This window comes from Nannospalax galili, unplaced genomic scaffold, assembly GCF_000622305.1.
Source record: "Nannospalax galili isolate Female #2095 unplaced genomic scaffold, S.galili_v1.0 scaffold291, whole genome shotgun sequence".
NCBI classification, from domain to species: Eukaryota; Metazoa; Chordata; class Mammalia; order Rodentia; family Spalacidae; genus Nannospalax; species Nannospalax galili.
This window is the reverse complement of record NW_008330588.1, coordinates 2132850-2140121: the sequence shown is the minus strand read 5'-3', so window position 1 is coordinate 2140121 and position 7272 is coordinate 2132850. Positions and strand designations below refer to the sequence as shown.

Here is a 7272-nt window from a genome sequence, read left to right as displayed (position 1 = left end):
AAAATTTTAACATTAAAAGCTTTTCATAATTTTCAAAAGGTACTTGACCATGTTATGGCTAGAATTATTTATGCACATCTCTGAATACTGCTAGTGAAATGTAAGCCTATGGGGGTCAGAGACTTTATTCATGTCAGTGTCCTTGGCTGCCCCAGCACCAGGCTAGGCAGATGGCCTGTGATTCATAATACTGGTTGTTATGAATTCAGGAAAACATTTTGGAAGACTTGGAGAATTTCATGAGTAACTACATAGCATACCACGTTCCAAATTGTTCTCCACTAAACATTAATTCCTTGAGATGCTGAATTCAAAATCAGATCCCATAGTTAAATAAGTCTGGGAAGTTAAATATTCTATTCCCCTTTCTTTGAGCATTACAAATAACAGCTGTATACTAAAATGGGAGGAAGGCTTCCAAAACATTAACTCTGTCCAACTCAGAATTCCCCAAGCCTATCTCACTACTGATTTTCTTTTTCATGTAACTCTTTTTGGTTTGTTTGAAACTTTCATATATTTATATAATGAGCTTTGGTGGCTTTCATCCCTGATTCCCTTACTCCCTCTTCCTCTCCCACTGGAACCCTTCTCAACAAGTCCCCTCCAATTTTCCTGGCTTCTTTTCGTGTGTGATCCACTGAGTTTAATTAGAGCTTCTTCCCTGAGTATGAATGGGAAGTCAGTTAATACAGCAAGGGAAATTTACCAGTGGCTACCCACTGAAGAAGATGACAGTCTTTCCCCAACAACCATTAGCTGCCAATAGTCCTTCAGGGAGGAGTGAGCCTTCATGGACCCCTCTCCAATCCATGATGAAATGTTGATAGTCCTAATCCTGTGCAGATAACCACAACTGCAGCATGTCCCTCAGTGCAATGGCTGTGTCATACCAGAAAACATCTTTTTGTAGCATATCACATCCTCTGGCTCTTGAGTTCTTTCTATTCCTACTTCTGCAATGCTCCTTGAGCCTTGGAGGGGTGATACAGCTGTCCAATTTTGGGCTGAGCAATTCATCATCACTGATTGTAAGCACTTTGGCCAATCTTCATACAACTTGTAAACGTTCTTTTCAACCAATATTCTGTGTATGCATACTGTGTTGGGATGTAAAAGTTGTTAGGATCTGTTAGAAGACAGAAACTGTACTGGAAGATCTAGCCATGCACCTAGAGCTAAACTTAAATACCCACAGTACAATCTCAGGGAATCATTTTAGTTTTCTGGATTCTGTTTCCCTCAACTGAGAAAATATGACTAGCTGATTTCTATACCTCTGATGTGAAACATGCAACTGTTACTCATCTGTTTCTTGGACATCTGTCCCTATGATACAGCTCGGCTCTTGTTAAGTTAGTAAATACACGGTGGTTTTATTTAGCACTCTATTTCTACTTGATATTCGCTCCAGTGCACTCTTAGTTTCCCTAGGAAGAGTCATGTTATTCTCTGGCCAACCAGCTCCTCATTCCCAGATATTAGCATGTGCCTCTCTAATTTCACTTTGAGCGTTTCTCTACTCTCACCACCAGCACTCTCCCTCTCTAGGTACAAATGAAACTCCTTATCCCTGCTGTCTTCCCTTTGGAGATCAAAGGAATATATATATATATATATAACACCAATCTTAATAGATCCTTTTTTAGTTTAATAGATCCTTTTTCAGTTTAGCTCTAAAGAATCATGTCTCTGACGGTAACAATTGCAGGCAACTCTTGCAAGTAGACTGTGCTGGATTGCTTTAGTTGTTATCTTGGCACACTTGGGTAGAGGGAGCCTCAACTGGGGAATTACCTCCATTGGACTGGCCTGTGGTCAGGTCTGTGGGGCATTTTCTTGATTATTGAGTGATGTGGGAGGGCCCAGCCCACTGTGGGTGGTGCCACCCCTGGGCAGGTGGGCCTGTGTTATATAAGAAAGCAGGGTGAGCATAGGCCAAGGGACCAAGGCAGTAAAAGCATTCCCCCATGGCCTATGCTTCAGCTCCTGCTTTAAGGTTCCTGCCCTGTGGGTGGTGCCACCCCGGGCAGGTGGGCCTGTGTTGTATAAGAAAGCAGGGTGAGCATAGGCCAAGGGACCAAGCCAGTAAAAGCATTCCCCCATGGCCTGTGCTTCAGCTCCTGCTTTAAGGTTCCTGCCATGATTTCCTACCTTGGACTCCCTTAGTGATGAACTGTGACCCAGGAGATGTGAACCAAAGAAACCTTTTTCTCCAAGTTGGTTTTGATCAGTGTTTCTATCACAGCGATTGAAAGTAACTAAAACTTGGGCCCTCCTGTTCTCTAGAATAGATAGGAAGGATGTTTTCTTCTTTGTTTCTCTTTGGAAGTCTTCCTATGGTAGAAAATATGGCAAATGAAGTCTGTGGAGCAGGAATGGTGGAGGGCAAAGGAGCTCCCCTTGGTACAACTCACCAAACGTGTTGTGTGCCTGGGAAAGTCTGTGAGTTCCCCATAGACCAGGGACTAGTGACCTGAATGAAGGTGAGTTAGTGAGCTCCGGTGTGCACAGCATTTGTCACCTGAGTGTGCAACCTGAAATATTTACCTGCTTCACAGAAAAACTGTTAGAAGATATGCTGTTAGCTCTGGATAGATTAGACACAAACACATCTCTCCAGAGAACTCTTATCCACAAATCCTCCCAAATACAGGTCTGGTGCCTGCATTTGTATTATACAGATTGAAAGGCTATATACCGAAAATTTAGCTTTGAGCTGTCCCAAGTTGGCATGCCTCTAGATATTGGAAAGAAATGAATATAAACATTCTAACCACAGGCTTGAGAACTCCTCAGGTTAAGATCCTAGGAACATGAGTTCACAGTGAGAAATCCATAAGCTGATGAGGACAAGGACACCAATTTCTGCTGAGCAAAAGTCAGCACAGCCACCAGCTCCACAGTCAGAAGCACAAGGACTGAGTATTGGAACAGGCAGATAGAGAAATCAAAGCAAAGATGTTTACATCCTTGATAGAGCAGACGAGATAACAAAAAGTACATTAATTCCCCTCTTCCAAAATTATGATAATCGAAGAGCAGAGTTTGAAAAGGCACTAAATAAAACTAGAAACAAAATACATTTAGACATGAGGTTATAGCTTAGTGGGCACCTGAAGAGAAGATAAGTGAATTGAGAGATAGATGTGAAGGAGGTTGAGAGAATTTGGACCATAGATGATGGTACAGCAAGTAGTCCAGCATCTCCATCTTTGGAATATAAAAAGAGATACACCAACTTGGATGGTTAGGCTTTAACATAAGTGACAGAATGCATGAAATACAGCAGGGGCAGGGGGAGGGCTATGGGAGGGTGCTGACGAGGGAGGGGTAGAAAGGTGATTAAGATGTTTTGTATGAAATACACAAAAATTCAATAAATAAGAGATTAAAAAGTAAACTAAAAAGAGGAAGCAATGAAAAGAAGAAAAGAGAGAGGAGGTCACCTAAGTTTTAAAGATACTGAGGGGTTTTTCAAATTTGATGGAAGATAACTGTACTTAAGGTTATTAAATCCATGTCCAGATTTGCTCCAGTGAAAAGACAGGACTCCAAAGACAAGGGAAAAGCATAATGAAAGAAAAGAAGTTACCACATAGTGATGAAAACTAGACAGTTTCTCAAAACTAACAATCAAATCACGAATATAGGGGAACGAGACTCACTTTTCTTTGGGGACGTGACTGACAACACAGGGTCCTGGGAAACTCCTTTTAAGAATGGAGACCACAAAAAAGAAATTTCCTGGCAACGAACCAGCATGTGTTTATTGGCAATAGCTTTTACTAAAGGAACCTCCGAAGAGTCTTAATTTAGGAAGGAGAATGGTATTAAAAGTAAGGTCTGATTTACTAGAAGGATTGGTGCGTAAAGAAAATAGTAGGTGAACATTGATCGTAAAAATCCATGCTCATTGTGCCTCTTGTGTGGAGTTTAAAAAGGGAGCATAAGATCTTGACCAGGGATAACTACTAAAAACCAAGATGGGAATGAAAGGGTTTAAAACACTCGGAATCCTTGTTGTTTGAGAGAAAAGATAAGTGATGGAGCAGATCAGCCTTTCTCCCTTCCCTTCCAACTCTTTTTGGCCTAGTTATGGGGAGCTGCAAACTCATGTTGACAGCATCCCATCTGGATATACCATACTTTTCCTTATTCTGAGACAATTGACTTTCACTTAATTTAATATGTTAGTCTTAATTGAACACATTTAACAACTACTAATGTAGAGTGAAAGGTGTCTAAGACTAGGATAAGAAAAAGTGAAACGGGAATCTCAGCCTCACAATTTTGTTGATCCTTCTTACCTTTTTTTTTTTTTTTTTTTTTTTTTTTTTTAAGTTTCAAATAAAATGGTAGAAACAACTACAAATCTATGAGAAATTATAGTCAATGCATAAAGACTAAATGCTCCAGTTAAAAGATAAAGAATGTTAAAATGGATTTTAAAAGCATATCAAAACAATGCAAAGTTCAAATACTAGCAATTTACAAGATATATATCAAAATCTAAGGATATAAAAAGGTTGAAATTAAAGAAGAGGAAAAACATCATAACCAAGCAAATGTTAAAAGAATTCTGGCATTGGATATAATTATAGATGTAATTATACCTCAGAGAAAATAGCCTTTAGGCTGAAAACATGCTTAGAGATAAAGAAACACTCACTACATACCAATAAAGGTTTGAGTTGCTATCAGTAAGTAACAATTCTAACTTTGAATAGTACAGCTTCGAAAAGTATAAAGAAAAACTGAGCCAACTCTAGACAAATGGATAGATTTTTCCTATAACTTGGTCAGTTTAATGCCTTGCCCTCAGTGACTGAGAGATCGAGTGGGTCGAAAAACCAATAATGACCCAGAAGATCTGGGCAACACATTTAACAAGTTCACTTTAAGGAATTTGTATAGAACCCCCACCAACATTTGGAGAATGTACTTTCTTTCAAGTATACATGGAAGGAACATTTATAAAATTGATCGAATTCCAGGCTCTATACATTTTTTCCTCAATTTTTAAATTGCACTTTTGTCATTTCATACACTTCTTAATCAAATTTCAAATTTAGATCCCCTCCCCAATCCATGCCTCGCTCGGCTCTGTATGTTTTATTTTTAGTGAATTCACATCTTACAAACCACATTCCTAAGAAACAATAAAATTTCATGCAAGTGACTAATGATGAGGAAGTTTCATGAGAACTTAAAGAAGCTTAGAATACATGTTTGTACAACTGTGGATGAACTATTATCAATAAAAAAGTAAGGTTTTCATTACATATATTGATTATACATAATAATGGGGTTCATTATGGCATTTTCATACATATATAATGTGCTGTGATCATATTCACTCTCCATTACCCTCCGTTGACCCCCTCCTACTCCTGCTGATCCCTTTTCTCTTTCCAACCATCACCCTTCTACTCCACGTCCTCCTCCTTCTCCTTCTCCTCTTCCTCCTCCCCCCAATTTTTTAACTTGAAAAAACTTTATTGAGAATTTCATACATGCATATAAGGTGTTTTGATGAAATCTGCACCCACTCCCTCCCCTCCAACACCTCCCATGTCTCCCCATGACAACTTCATGTGCTTTCTTTTTCTTTCCTTCCTTCTTTCTTTCTTTCTTTCTTTCTTTCTTTCTTTCTTTCTTTCTTTCTTTCTTTCTTTCTTTCTTTTCTTTCTTAGGCTTTTTTGCTACTCTAACATTCCACCCTCTGAAGAGGTAACCCTAAAATCTTTTAGGGATTAGATAAAGAACTCCCAAATACTTTTGACAGCTTTGGCCTTTGGGACAGAATATGTTAAGAGGATGGTGTGGTAAGTATAGGAGGTAAGCTTCCTCAGGCTTACTCCAGGCTTCTTGCCTGTAGGGTGTCCTGGCATTGCTTGAGGATAGAGGAAAAAGCCCAGCTCCCTCCCCAACAAGATGCTGCTTTCTTGTGGGCCCTACAGATTGGGCTGACAGAAAACAAAACAAAGCAAAAGAATAGAGGTAGGAATTGGCTAGGCAAAAAAGACCCCAAAGAAAAGCAGCATCTTCCTAATTTTTATGAACTAATGAGCTTAATTTGGTTTAGTTACAGGAGCATATAGGCAATTTACCAGTGATACACCATTGAAGTAAATGTCTCTCTCTTCCCTAGCAACCATTAGCTGCCTATGGGTCTTCAGGGAGGGGTAAGGCCTTGTAAGCCTATCCCCTACCCCCAGCAACAATTAGTTGTTTACAAATCATGAAGAAGGATGAGGGCAGCTGAACTGATGCCCATAAGTAAAATTATGGCTTTGAAAGTTTGCAATAGAGTCTGCAAAAAAAATAAACCAAGCACTCTACTTTGAAAGGTAGATAATGAAAAAAACCAAACCAAACCAAAACAAAAACTCCAAGAAGGAAATTAGCAAAGACAAGGGAAACATAAGAAAACGGAACAGATTCAACAGAATGGAGTAATGGAAAACCTTGCTTCTTTGAAAATATTAATAAAATTGGCATGCTTCTGCAAGACTGAGGAACACAAAAATGAAAAATTGATTCGCTGCTGTAGAAGGAAAGAGGCATAACTATGCACCAAGGCATCAGAGATTAAAAAGTAATAAGAAGATATGATGAAAATGATACTAATAATTAAAAAGCCATAGAAGATGAACAAATATTAGGAAAATTAAGAGCTCTAAAACTAGCTCTAGAAGAAAGGACTTTATCATAGCCATCCAAGCACTGGTGCTCTGATGTAGCGATCCAAAGCATTTTCTCAGAGAAGATACCAGGCACAAAAGAGTTCTGTAAACTATTTGAGTTCTACAAGACTTTCAAGGAACAAACAATTCCTAACCTGTGTGCTTCAACGAGCCAGTAGAAATCTAACACATCTTCAGTCTGAATCAGGCGGTGCTAGTGCAGACAAGGAAAGCTCCAGGCCAACTTTAACTCATGATAATTGATAAAAAAATCATAACCAGAGTATCTAATTGAATCTAAAGTCAAAGATAAAATATTATGACCAAGTTTGTATTATTAGTACAGGAACAAATGCTAGACCACTTCTGTATTAGATAATTTATAAATATAATTCATCACATGAGCAAATTAAAACATTTGATAAAATCATAAAATTTTCATGGTAAAACTTCTTGGCAGGCTCAGAATAGAATAAATTTTTCTTAGTCTGATCACCAGAAATCAATAACCAAAATTTTACCTTGGAAAAATATAAAATATCCCCCCTTTTAGAGTTAGGGACAAGATGGGATTTTGCTGTTT

The 7272-nt window shown here is 38.6% G+C and overlaps 1 non-coding gene across 1 annotated transcript; it reads left to right on the top strand.

Moving 5' to 3' along the window:
• The first annotated feature begins 5846 nt into the window (after positions 1-5846).
• Positions 5847-5977, top strand: LOC115067318. The gene has a single exon (XR_003846747.1). It is a non-coding gene; the product is annotated as a small nucleolar RNA SNORA49 (small nucleolar RNA).
• Positions 5978-7272: the final 1295 nt, after the last annotated feature.